This window comes from Marmota flaviventris, chromosome 5 (assembly GCF_047511675.1).
Source record: "Marmota flaviventris isolate mMarFla1 chromosome 5, mMarFla1.hap1, whole genome shotgun sequence".
Taxonomy (NCBI): domain Eukaryota; kingdom Metazoa; phylum Chordata; class Mammalia; order Rodentia; family Sciuridae; genus Marmota; species Marmota flaviventris.
Window position 1 is genome coordinate 8,012,643 of NC_092502.1, and position 12,886 is coordinate 8,025,528.

A 12,886-nucleotide genomic window follows, 5' to 3' on the forward strand; every position below is an offset into this window, starting at 1 on the left:
CCGCTAACGCCTTCTCCAGGGACACACCACACCAACCGGAAATCCCTCCTCCTGCAATCCCTCCTACCGCACTTCCCCAACCAATGGGAACTCTCCGGGAGTCCCGCCAGAGCTCCAAAGTAGCAGGCCCAGGCGGACAGCCCGGGTCTAATATCCAATTGAATGCACATCTTAACATAATCATTATCATCTCAATGGCTTGCTGGCATCACCTTTCAACCAAAAATGCCATGCGTCATTCCTACTCGGCTTTGGCTCTCAGCACCCTCAGCTGACTAAATAACAGAAGTAAATAAATGAACAGATGTGTGTAGATAAATCTCTTGCACAGAAGATTTCAGGCAAACTCTCCTAAGTGTGGGCTGCGGGGATGGGGGGGGGACTGCGCCCTCTCTGGTTGAGCTTGGGGAAGAGCCCGAGTTGGGGGCTTTTGCTTTTCCTTTTCACGTGTCTTGGTTTTCACAGGAAGCTGGCGCGTGGGTATATCACGGGGTAGCTCCCGCAATGCTCTCTAGGATGCATTGCTGACCGGGTCAGGTGAGGCAAGCTCTTGTCATGGTCACTGTGCTGATGGGGAGTCGGGCTGGGGAGGGCAGTGGAGGAGGGTAGCCAGGGCTCAGGCTGTCCTGGAGAGAAGGCCAGCAGTGAGCACCGTCCCCGAGCTCCTCTGTGGACAGCTCCTGGCCTGGCTGAGGTTCATGGTCAACTGGCTGGTGCAGAGCGGGACCCCGAGATGGGGCCCAGGTCCGCCCCGTCACAGGACTCCTCGCCACACTCTGGGGTCTTGCTTTCTTCATACACAAGGTCCTTTCCTACTGAGCTTCCTCAGAGCCGAGGATCAGAACAATTTTGTGGATCAAATGCATTTCATTTAGAAAATGGCAGACGGTGCGGCCTTTACATAGGAGGAAACAGGTTCCCTGCCCAGCTTCTGGGGAACGTTGGGAAGAATTCTTGGTGGTGGGGCTCAGGTTGGGAGTCAATGGGATCTTCTTTCAAGCCCTCTATTCTGCCCGGAGGACCCCCTGGGGGAGTTGCTATTTCAGGCCTTTAGAGACCCCCTGAAGTTCCTATGCTCTAGAGCCTGTTGGCTTACACCAGGTAAGACCCCCCCAGCCCCATGCTCCTCTTAACTACTAGGAAGACATTCGAATTTCTATAAAAACAAGAGTCTATCACCTTTAAAAGGCCAGGGAGTAAGTTAAGCGCAAGGGCCACCCTGGCCATCACTGGCAGAGTGGGCGTGGCCTGCAATGCCCCATAGGCTGCAGTGCAGGCCAGCAGGTCTCTAGTGGTGATGTGGAGGTGGAGCCTCCTGGGAGGGGTTAGGCCACTGAGCGTGTCCTTAAGGGAGTTGCTGTCGCTCTCATGGGACCCAGGCAGTTCTGGCTCCTTGTTGCCACGTGATCTCTTCTCCAAGTGCCCCCACTATTGTGATGCCACACACCGGGAGGTCCTCACCAGAGGCTGAACAGATGGGGCTGCCTAGTCTCAGACTTTCAGCTTCCCCAAACTGTGAGCTGCATAACCTCTTTCTCTATAAAGTACACAACCTCAGGTATTTTGCTATACCAAATGAAAATGTATCAATAGATTAGTACAATGGTGAATAGACAGTTGTGGAGAGAGAGGTTGTTAAGTGGAAGGCGTTCAATTATTTCAAACACAAGTTTGTATGGGAGAGGTCTTTGGTCCTCCCTCTCAGCAAGACCGAGTTCCCTGCTGTGGAGAGACTGAGGTTGTATGTCATGCGGACTCAGTAGAGGCCCCTCTGGCATCACAGTAACCAGCCACGACAAGGGAGCCGTCAGCTTGGTCATTTTTGGTCTTCACCCTGATGTATTTGACAGAGATTCCAAATTTACCGGAGAAGGAGGTGGGACAGTGAGGGTGCAGGAGCAGGGAGACTGATGGAGGGAGAGCCTGTGGAGTCTCAGAATTAGAACTGGCATCTGACTTTTAAAAAACAGTTTATTTTAGAAAAGCTTTAGATTTACAGGAGAAGATAACAGAGAGTTCCCACATACTCCACACCCAGGGTTCCTTATTTTTAGTACTTTATATAAGGATGTCTGCAATTAATGAACAAATACTGACAGGTTATTATTAACCCAAATCTGTAGTTTAATCAGCTTTCTCCTAAGGTCATGTCCTGTCTCAGGATCCATCGAGAGCACCACATACCCCTGGCCACTGCGCCTCCCTGGGCTCCTCCTGACTGTGCCTGCAGTCGCCGGGTGACATGGCTAGTCTGTGTAGGACAGTTACTCTCCCCCTCCCCTTGGACACTGTACCTTGAAGGACACCACTGTGTGCAGCTCAGACAAGAGCGTGGTTTTGTCTATATGAACTGTGTCAGCTTCTGCATGGGACATGCGCCCACTCCCTTGTGTATGTTTATTCAATGACCTCTCTAGGTAAGCATGCATCATGGACATTTGCGTTGTATTTGGAGTTATAATCCCTTGGTAATTTATTTTGTTCCTCAAATTGCCAAGCTGGGGCTCTTGGGAGCCCTGTTTGTTGGCTCCAGGGTCCCTTTTGATATCCTTCCATCACTGTGGGATTGATTTTTCCCTGGTGCTTTTTTGTGCTTCAGCTCATCTTGTGTGTTTCCTGCCCCAGCTGTAGAATCAGCCCCTCCCCGAGGACCCTGGCTGCTTCCACTGAGAGTGGTATTAGACGTCAAGACCTGGGCACCAGGTGTGCTCATGGCTCCTGGTGCCCTGCTTTGGGGCTCTCTTAGCTGACAGAGCAAGGAAACACGTGCACCTATTAACCTGTTGTATATATGTATACTAGGAAGTAGCTTCTGTGTGGCCGTTTTTATCAAGTTAAACATGATTTCCCATTGGAAATTGGAATTGGCCGAGGACTCCAGTTCAAATCCACTACCCTGCGGGCATTCCAACTCTCTCCCCCTGTTTACCTGCACCTCCCACTCTAAGAGGCAGGCAGCTGGCTCCTGTCCCCTTCCATCCACCCACTGAATGCTAGTTGCTCAATTACAGTGAACACGCACAGTGGTTTCAGAATGGCTAATTCACACTCCAGCGGAAATCCACTCTATTGAGTGTTAGGGACATGCTTATGTACTGTGCCCTTTGCTTTAGTCTGACAGGCTCCACTGTTTATGAACTACCCAAGTCGCTTTTCTCCTCTGCCCTTGTCCATGCCGTTGTTCACACATCTATAGTTAGATTCTTTTGTCACAGTCTGCAGTCTATCCTGGGATTCTCATGGATACAAGTGTTCATGATCCATGCCTACACAAGCAAGCACAGGAGAGAAGACCCCATCTCCCATGCAGAAGTCAAAGTGATTCATACAGATAAACCCACCCTTTAAGGATGATCTGCACATAATGATGTCCTTCAAAAGACCGGGATGTGTGAAGGGTCGGGACAGTAAATTTGCAGTGGAGAAACCTGTCTGATATTCCTTCAGCCTGGTAATAGTAATAAAGAGGTAATAAGAGGTTGTTAGTATAAATTCTAAAAAAAAAAAACCCTAAATGATGATTTTAGAGTATTCCATACATGAAGGAGCTCTTGGTGCTGTGAAGTTCAGTAGGATTTGAGAAACACGTGATGTTACGTATCTGACATTACTGCGTCATGCAGGATAGTTGCAATGCCCTGAAGACACCCTGTGCTTTGCCTGACCATCCTTTACCCTGACGAGCCTGGAGTGACCATGTATCTGCTTTCTCTCTGTGTAGTCGGCTTCTTCCGGATTGTTACATAAATGGATTCCTACAGGACTTGGCATTTCTACACTAGCTCCTTTCCCTTAGCAATAAGCTTTTGAGATTCATCCACATCTTTCTGTGGCTTTCTCATTCTTTTCGGCTGCTCAGTAGTTTTCCACTGCGTACACCTACTGCAGGTTATTATCTCTTCACCTACTGACGGGCATCCTGGTTACTTCCATTTTTTGCTGATTACAAAAATCTACTATAAATATTTGCATGCAGGTTTTTGTGTAGATACAACTTTTAAAAGCAGTTGGTTAAATGAAACAAATGAGTGTAAATACTGGGTCATGTGATAAGACTAGTTAGCATTATAAAATCACCACATGGGCTTCCAAAGAGGCCACACTGGTTTGCATTGCAGCCAGCACTGCATGAGAGTTCCTGTTTTTCCACATCTCACCAGCAATTGAGATAGTCATTTTCTCTTTTTTTGGTCATTGTCATAGGATGATGACAACAATGTTGTTGTTGTTTTAATTCTAAGTTCCCTCATGAGGAACGATGTTGATCATTTTTCACATACTTATTTGTCACCTGTAAATCTTCTTTTGTTGAAGTATCTGTTCCCATTTTCCGTCCATTTAAAAACTGGAGTATTTTCTTATTGTTGAGTTTTTAACAGAGAGCAAAAGTATCTTTCAGAGAGCAAAAGTTTTTTTTTTAAAAAAATCTTTAAAAAAATAATGTTATTGTGAGTTTCATACCTTTATTTTATTTGTATATATTTATGTGGTGCTGAGGATGGAATCCAGAGCCTCATGCATGCTAGGCAAGCACTTTACCACTGAGCTACAGCCACAGCTCTCATAGAGAAGAAGTTTTCAATTTGAATAAAACCCAATTTCTCAATGTTTCTTTTATGAATTGTTCTTTTGATGTTGTATCTAAAAACTCATTGCAAACCCCTATGACACATAGATTTTTCTCCCATATTTTCTTCTGGACATTGTTATAGCTTAGGTAGATGTGATCCATTTTGAGTTGATTTTTTTTTGTGTGTGTAAGATCTAGGTCTGGGTCTGGGCTCCTTTTCTTCCACCTCTGTATATCCATGCCAGTAGCCTCTGGCAGTAAGATGAAGCAAGTTGCCTTTGCTCATTTGTCAAAGATTGCTTGCCTACATTTTATGTGTGTTGTCTCTGCATTCTTTATTTTGTCCATGGACACGTGTCTATTCTTTTGCCAATACACCATTCTCTTGTTTACTCTTTTTTATAATCAGCCTTGAAATTGGGTAGTGTGACTTGGTTCTTTTCACAGTTATTTTGGCTACCCTCTGCCCCATGCATTCCCATATAAACTTTGGAGTAATTTTGTTGCTACCTACAAGAATTAGTTGCTGTGATTTTGATTCTATTTGCTTGGAATCTATGCATCCAGTCAGGAAGAACCAACCTGTTAACAACATTGAATCTTTAAATTCCAGAACAGAATCTCTCTCCACTTATTTATAGCTTTGGTTTCTCCCTTCGTTGCTTTGTGGTTTTCTGCATACAGATCTGAAACATATGCTGTTAGATCTGCAAGCATTTCATCTTCTGGTGCTCTGGTAAGTGACGGGAACTCTTTGGGTTCCAATGGTTCATTGACGGTGGACAGGAAAGCTGCTGACTTCTGCAAAGGGACCTTGCAAACTGCAACCTTGCTCGACTCACTTTAATCCCAGGAGGGCCTCTTTTTCTTTGTAAAAGTCTTGAGGTTTTTCTACCTGGATGGTCATAGCACATGTGACAAAGACAGTCTCCTTTCTTCCTCTCCCGTCTGTAGGCCTTGTGTTTGCTTTTCTGGTCTTACACATTAGCTAGGATTTCCCGCAGGATGTGAAAGAGAAGTGATGAGAGAGAAAGATCCTCTCCTTGTTCCTTATTTTAGGGAGAAAGCACCTCTCCTCTCTTCATTCAATCTGAAGCGAGTTGGATGATTTTTGCGTATATTCTTGATAATTTGAGGAGGTGCCCCCCCATATTCCTACTTTGCTAAGGGTTTTTAAAATCATGAATGCATAATAGATATCATGAAATGCTTGGGTGAATCAACTGTTTTTTCTTCCTGGATTGATTTTTGAATGCTGAAAAACCCTTCACATAGAGGGACAAATCCCATGCAGTCATGTCAAACGTTTCCCCTACACTTTTGCATTTGGTTTGCTCATGTCTTCTGGAAGACGTTGGTGAGCCTGCATCAGGAACAACACTGGCCACAGTTTGACTCTCCTGAAACATCTTCACCTGTGTTTGGGTGCTGGCGGGGGCCCGTGTGGGAGGGGTAGTCAACTTGCTATTTTCTGTAGTGATTGGGGGGGATGGGCACTGTTGCTCTCTGACACATTTGATAGGATTCATTTGTGAAACTCTCCCGACTCAGTGCTTTCTTCTGTGGGAGGTTATTAATTATTGACTTGATTTTTTAAAATAGATGTGGAGTTGCCCAGTTGCCTCTTTCTCTTTGAGTGAAATTGGTGGTTTATGTCTTCATTTCATCCACGTCCTCAAGTTTGGGCCACTGAGTTGTTCACAGTGTACATCATCCTTTGAGTTTAATTTCCAAGAACCAGTGGTAAAGAAAGAGCCTTTTTAATTTCTGATGTTATGATTTGTATCTTCCCTCCTTTCCTTGATTTGTCGTTTTTATCAATGTTATTGATCCTTTCAAAGAACCAGCTTTCAATCTATTTATTTTCCCCTTGTTTTGTCTCTCGTTTCACTGAGTCTGCTCTGATGTTTTTGGCATTACTCTCCACTCACTTGCTTTACGCAGACGTTGATCTTGTGTTTCCAGCGTCCTAAGGTGGAAGCCCTGCATGTTGATTCCAGATCTCTTTTTTTTTTCCCTCTCATATGCATTTGGAGTTCGGAATTCCCCCTGAAGATCTGATTTTGTTGTATCATGTGTATTTTGAGAGTTACATTTTCCTTTAAGAAACTTTTTAGTTTTTGATTGAGACTTCACCTTTGGAGTATTTAGAAATGTGTGCTTTCATTGAAGAATATGGGGGATGTTCATCTTTCCATTGTTGATTTGTTGATTTCCCTCCACTGGGGAATGGGGGGCCTTCCTCCTAGCTTCCTGTTTGTTAAGAGGTGTTCCGTGATGGAATCTCCATCAGAGCTGGAGAAGGGTGTGTATTCTGTTCTTGTTTTATGGAGTATTCTGCAAAGTTTTTACCTAAAAAAATAGGCTAAGTGGCATGACCAGGCCAGAAGCAAGCCTGTCTGCCCTCCTGCAGGTTGCTCATGCCAGCGGGTACCTGGGCACCAGGGCTGGCCCTGGGGTCTTCTCCTAGGTTACCTTTGGTCTTCTCACCAGCTTCAGGACTTGGGTGCTGTGGATCAGCAAACCGAGGCTTGAAAAAAAGTCAAGTTGCTGGTCCCAGATCTTTCTGTCATTTGACGCCATGTCCTAGGCCTGACAGCAACACGTCTGCTCTTTCCAACGAACGCCGTCACCCCGGATCCCGGGGTCTAGGATGATTGATTAATTGGAGTGTATGGAGGATGAGCTCGCCCTCCTTTTCCGTGTAGCTGAATTAATCCGTGTAGGAGGCAACAAGACTTCTACAGGTGAAAAGAAAAGTCATTTTTAGTGGGAACAAAAATAATGTAGGAGGAACCAGGCAGGGAGGGATTAGTAATGGGGCCTGGGCTAAAGAATGTGACATCTGAAGTTGAGGGCAATTAGGAAAAAGTTTTAGCTTCAAAGGAAATTAAGTGGTTTGGAGAGGGGAGAGAGTTGCTGTACTTCTGCTTTTACATGCCCTGCATTGTGCCAGCATGTCGGCATTGGTTTCCTCATTTGATGACCTGAGTGGCCTCCAAGTCCTCATGGCCCACGTGTCCTTCCTCCTACCTCCAGCTCACAGTGTATGAGGCTTCCCAGGGAAGAAGAAGACCTCAGAAAACAAAGTGGTGGGGAATTTGGGCAGGAATATAGGACGGTGATTGTGCATCTTGGACTGAGGGAAATTTACCACCAACGGTCTTTAGGAAGACAGGGGACAAGGGATTAGGCGTTCTGACCATCAGTCCCCAGGGGCCAGCACGTGGGTGGGCCTGGATGGAGAAGGGAGGGGCTTCCTCTGGACAAGGCCAAGGTGTGTGTGTGGAGGCCAGGCCGAGGTTCTGATGGAGGAACCTCTGACCCCAGTGGACCCAACACTCTGACTCGTTCGCTTCATGCAAATCCTCCAAGAATTCAGAGAGCTCTAGGAAGAACACATGTAATGACCCTGAATTACCTCCAACACAGGCTCCCTGGATCATAGACAGCCGGGGTCTGTGCACGTGTGGCGGTGCGCTGAGAGAACTGTGGAAGGTGGATTTGGCGCCCACCCCCTCAGCTGAACAGAAATGCCCTCTCCCTCTTCAGTGTGCAAATGGAGAAAATAGTGTAGGACCAGCCATGCAGATGCTTGTTCAAGTGGATGGGCTTGGATGTAGCGAGGCCTCATGCACCACAGAAGCTAGGGAGCCCACGTTCCTGGGCCAACAAATGGTGCCACACTAGCCTCCTTAGGTGGAGTGGACACCCTGCAGGCACGGGGATCACTCTGTGAGGCAGGAAAGACATTCTCCTGAGAGGCAGTGTCTGAGTCCATTTGGGATGCTCTAATAAAATATCATAGACTGGGTAGCTTATAAACAGCGTAAATCTCTCTCTCACTGTCTGGAAGTGGGAAGTCCAAGATGGAGGCGCCGGGAGATCCAGTGTCTGAGGAAGACCCCTTTTCTGGTGGATAGGTGGCACCATCTTGCTGTGTGCTCACATGGCTGATGAGGGGAGGCAGCCATCCAAGGTCTCTTTTCACAGACACCAATCTCGTGAGCCCTCAGTCACCTCTAGAACACCCCACCTCTTACAATGATTATATCAGTAATTAGAATTTTGAGGGGACACAGCATTTAAACCACAGCAGATAGGGTTTGAAAATTAAGGAAAATACAGAACTTAAGTTAGTGAAGTGGGATTTGTCAGCTATATAAATAGCAAGCGCTTTTCCTTGCAAATCGAGAAATGTCTCATGACTAATCCTTTTCCTTTTGGGTGATGGTGGTGGGCACAGGTGGTAAATGGTAAGTGTGTTCTGGATACCAAAGAAAAAGGACGTACGTGTGTGGTAAGATCCGCTACGTAGTTCTTTCATGACCCTCTGGGACCCAGCACAGATTCTGCCAGCAATTCAGCTCAGTCCATTTTAAAGATTGTGGCAGATTCACCAGGAAGGGCAAGGATCTCTGTGAATGTTTGCTAATGGGCAGGTGAAGGAGTGAATAAGTGGATAGACCAGGGGTGCGCGGGCACGGATGGATGGGTGGGAGGGTGGCTGCAGTGGTCAATGGAGCGTGGTGTCATCTGAATTTCTGGAATGTGGGGTCAGCAGCAGAGCTGGACCTGTCCCGCTGTTGTGTGTGTCTGGCCATTGGAAGCCTGTGGGTAATATTCCCCTGGACTCCGAATCTGGATTGTGGGTGCCATGTCTGTAATTTGGAACTGGTGGAATGCCACCTTCTCAGCCATTTCTCCAGCCACAGTCCCTTCACTCCTCTGAGCCTCAGTGTCTTCATCTCTCAGGAGGGGACCAGAATCTTTGTCTTAACAGGGTGTGTGAGGAGATTTACAAAAACAATAATTATGGCTAATTCAGAGAGAGAGAGAGAGGCGGGGGGGGGGGGGAGAGCACTTTTACTGTCCGCCAGGAGCCAGATTCTTGCAAGGACACTAGAGGTATAAATAAAAAATAAAAGAGGAAAGAAGCAACAGCATTTATGAATAAAGAACACTCACTAGTAAAATGAACTTGGAGCAAATTAAAATTGTAAACATTTTGCCATGAATTAAATATATAACACAGTGATAGCATCTAAAAACAGCCATGATGAAATAGCTCAGAGGGACCCTGCAGGGCCGAAGGAGAGGATGAAATGTGACCTGGTCAAACTCAGAAAAAACAGGAGAAGGGAAAACCAACCTTTATAAAAATAAGGACGAAATGGGAAAGAGCCCTGGTGTTGATAAACACTGGGGATCCAACACAGAGTCCATAGGAAACAGAACCGAGAAGAGCAGACCAGTGAAAGATGAGGGAGGGAGCTTGGGACAGCTAGGCAGAGGCAGAGGGAGAGACCAGGCACAGAGGTCGACCCGCACCTACCTGGAGGGCCAGAGAGAGAACAAAACAGCCCCCAGAATAAATAAATATTAGAGGCAAAAAGCAAGACAGCCTTTCAAAGTAAGATGACACTCAAATCCCCAGATTGCAAAGGACACACGTGCCTGTGAAAGGCGACCTCAGTGGCTGGTGCTGACACCCCCTGGTAAGGTACCGTGGGTATGAAGGTCTGTGACAGCTCTGCACACGTAGGACTTCTTTTCCCTCATCCCCAGCTGGTGGCAGGTTTCAGCAGATCCACATTCAACTTCAGATGAAAACAGAGCAGTGCCGAAGCGATACTCAAGGAAAAGAAGCTGACACCGACCAAATGTGACTTAGAGAGACGACAGAAATGACATTGAAAAACCATGAGAGCTCATAGATGGTGCTCCCACGAGCCCTGCTCGAGGAAACACATGACAAGCCTCAGCACGCCTCACGGTTTCTAAGAAATGATACACAGGGTTGATAATGAGGATTCTACATGTTAGATAATAGAACCAATACTAATGTGGTCCTCGGTCGGTGGCACAGAATGTACATACCTTAAATTGTGAAACACAGAAATGACAAGTCTCAGAAAAACCAGGGTCAGGAACAAGGAAGAAAACAAAACATGTTCATCATGTCATGTACTAGCTGGGAGTAAAATGATATTTAAAACTAAATAGCAGAAATACAAAAATAATAGCTGGCTTTTGTGTATAACCCCCAACCTCCAGCAGGGTTGGTCTTACACTCATCTGTCACTGTTTGGGCTGATCCAAAGCTGAACTGTCAGGGAGCCTTGCTTGGGGCCACGGACCATCTGCGTTGGGCTCTGAGTTGTGGGTTGAGCTGAGCTGTTGGCCTGTGTTAGCTCTGGACCCAGGCGGGAGGACTCCCCAGGGGGATCTCACAGCACAACCCACCACTGGAGCACAGCTGGCCAGGCCAGCTGCGGGGCACATTGCAGGCCTGTGCTCACATTGTAAGCGCTAACATGCCATTGGCCAGATGGAGTCCCATGTAGGGCGGGGGAAGGGGGGAGAATAACACAATGCCCTGGAAGGAGGACTGAGGACAATACCCTTGTCATGCACCTTTAAATGTAAGCAAATAGAAGTACTACCAAAGGTGATACTAAATAACACTTGGTGATAGAACTAACAGATAAATAAAGACTAAAGGATTTTTTTTTATCATTTAAAATTTTTATTTAAAGCTAATCACTAGAATAAAATAAAAGCCCTTCTAAACACCAAAAGACGTATCTATAGGAAACAAAAGGAAGAAAACTAATCAAGAAACAAAGAAAACTCAGTTATCTCCAGAACTCTGACCAGAATATTGCCTGGTGTTGAGGTTCTAGTAGGAAGGGTGCAGCCATTCACCCACACCCCTGGGCGTCATGGGGAAGTTGCATTCTGTGGTGAGACTGCAGGAGGAACTTGGCTGGCTGCAGCTAATCTCAGAACAGGAGGTGGTTTTGCTTACCTGGGTGACTGGATGTAATCACAGGGTTCTATGAGGGAAGCATTTTAATTTGATGCTGTCCTCTTTATTGATTACTGGATTTACTTCTTGCACTTCTTAGGAGTCTTGTTAAGGAAGCCAGTGCAGAATGTCCCAAAGAATCCACATAATCCTCCTAAATCCACATAGGTGAAATGAGCAGGGTCGCAGATGCAAAGTCAGCCATGAAAATGAACTATATTTTTATATACTAGCAATAAGCAATGGGAAAACAAAATTTAAAAAGATGTATTTTTAACATCTCCAAAAATACTTAGGTAAACACCTTGTTATGCTCGAATTCGGGACCCCCAAAAGACCACCAGAGACCCAAGATCGATGTAAGCAGCAAAGAGGTGTTTATTGAGAGCTAGCTCGGTCCTCCGCGCGCGCACACACAGCAACTGGTGACGCTGAGAGGCCCCGAGCCCAGGGTTTGCAGCAGTTTTATACACTCTTTGGAGAAGGCAGGGACTTCACATACATCATATCATCTCTTAGCAAATCATCACACACCGCAGGAAAATCAAATAACAACTCTAAAACATGATTAGCACATTCACTGGCAGGAACAAGTTGGGTAGGGGTGATTGGCTACTACAAGAGGGGTATTCATTTGAACTGATTGGTTTAAGCCAAAAGGGGTGTTCGTGCTGAACTACATGGTTTCCCAACACGTTATCAACCACCATAAATTACTGGGAGGGTCATCTGGCATCCCAGATATTTTCCCTGTTTCATGCTGATTGGTGGCTGCTAGGGGGTTGCTATGGGTCCCCACCTAGCCTGACTGAGTCAGGGACACCTGGTGCAGCAGATCTCTCCTGTTATTTGTAGATAAACCACTTAGCAGGGTGGGAATGTGCCTAGGAGTGCAAGGACAAAGGTGATGTCCCTTCCTTGGACAGGCTTTGCTCTGAGGTAGAGGCTGGTTTTTCAACCTAACAAAACATTTGCAGAGTCTGTGGGCTGAAAACTATAAATGCTGACAAAGGAAATCAAAGAAGACCTAAATAATCGGCAAGACTTGCCTGTTCATGGGCGGGAGCCTCGGGAGACGACCCTGAGGACACTGGTTCTCCCTTTGAGGTCCACGGATCTGATATGCCTCCAACCAAAAGCCCAGTGAGATTAAACAAAAATAGTTATAGATAGGTTCATTCTAAAATTTGTGTGGAAAGAGAAAAGATTTGGCATAGCCAGAACATTTTGAGACAGAACTTAGTTGCATTTAGACTTATTTAAACATGTAGCGCTGGAGGAGGCGGAGTGGGATCTGTGATGGGATGGAGTGAAGATGTCTGAGCAGAACTCAGAGTTTACCCCGGAGAAATGATACTTCATTCAGACAAGACCCTTTACGTGAGGGCAGGGGTGTTGCCCAGTGGCAGGGCACTTGCCTACTACCTGTGTGTCAGGCCTGGGTTCAGTCCCCTGCACTGCCACAAACCAAACCCCTTCCCACAGATGTTTATAGTAGTTCTGTG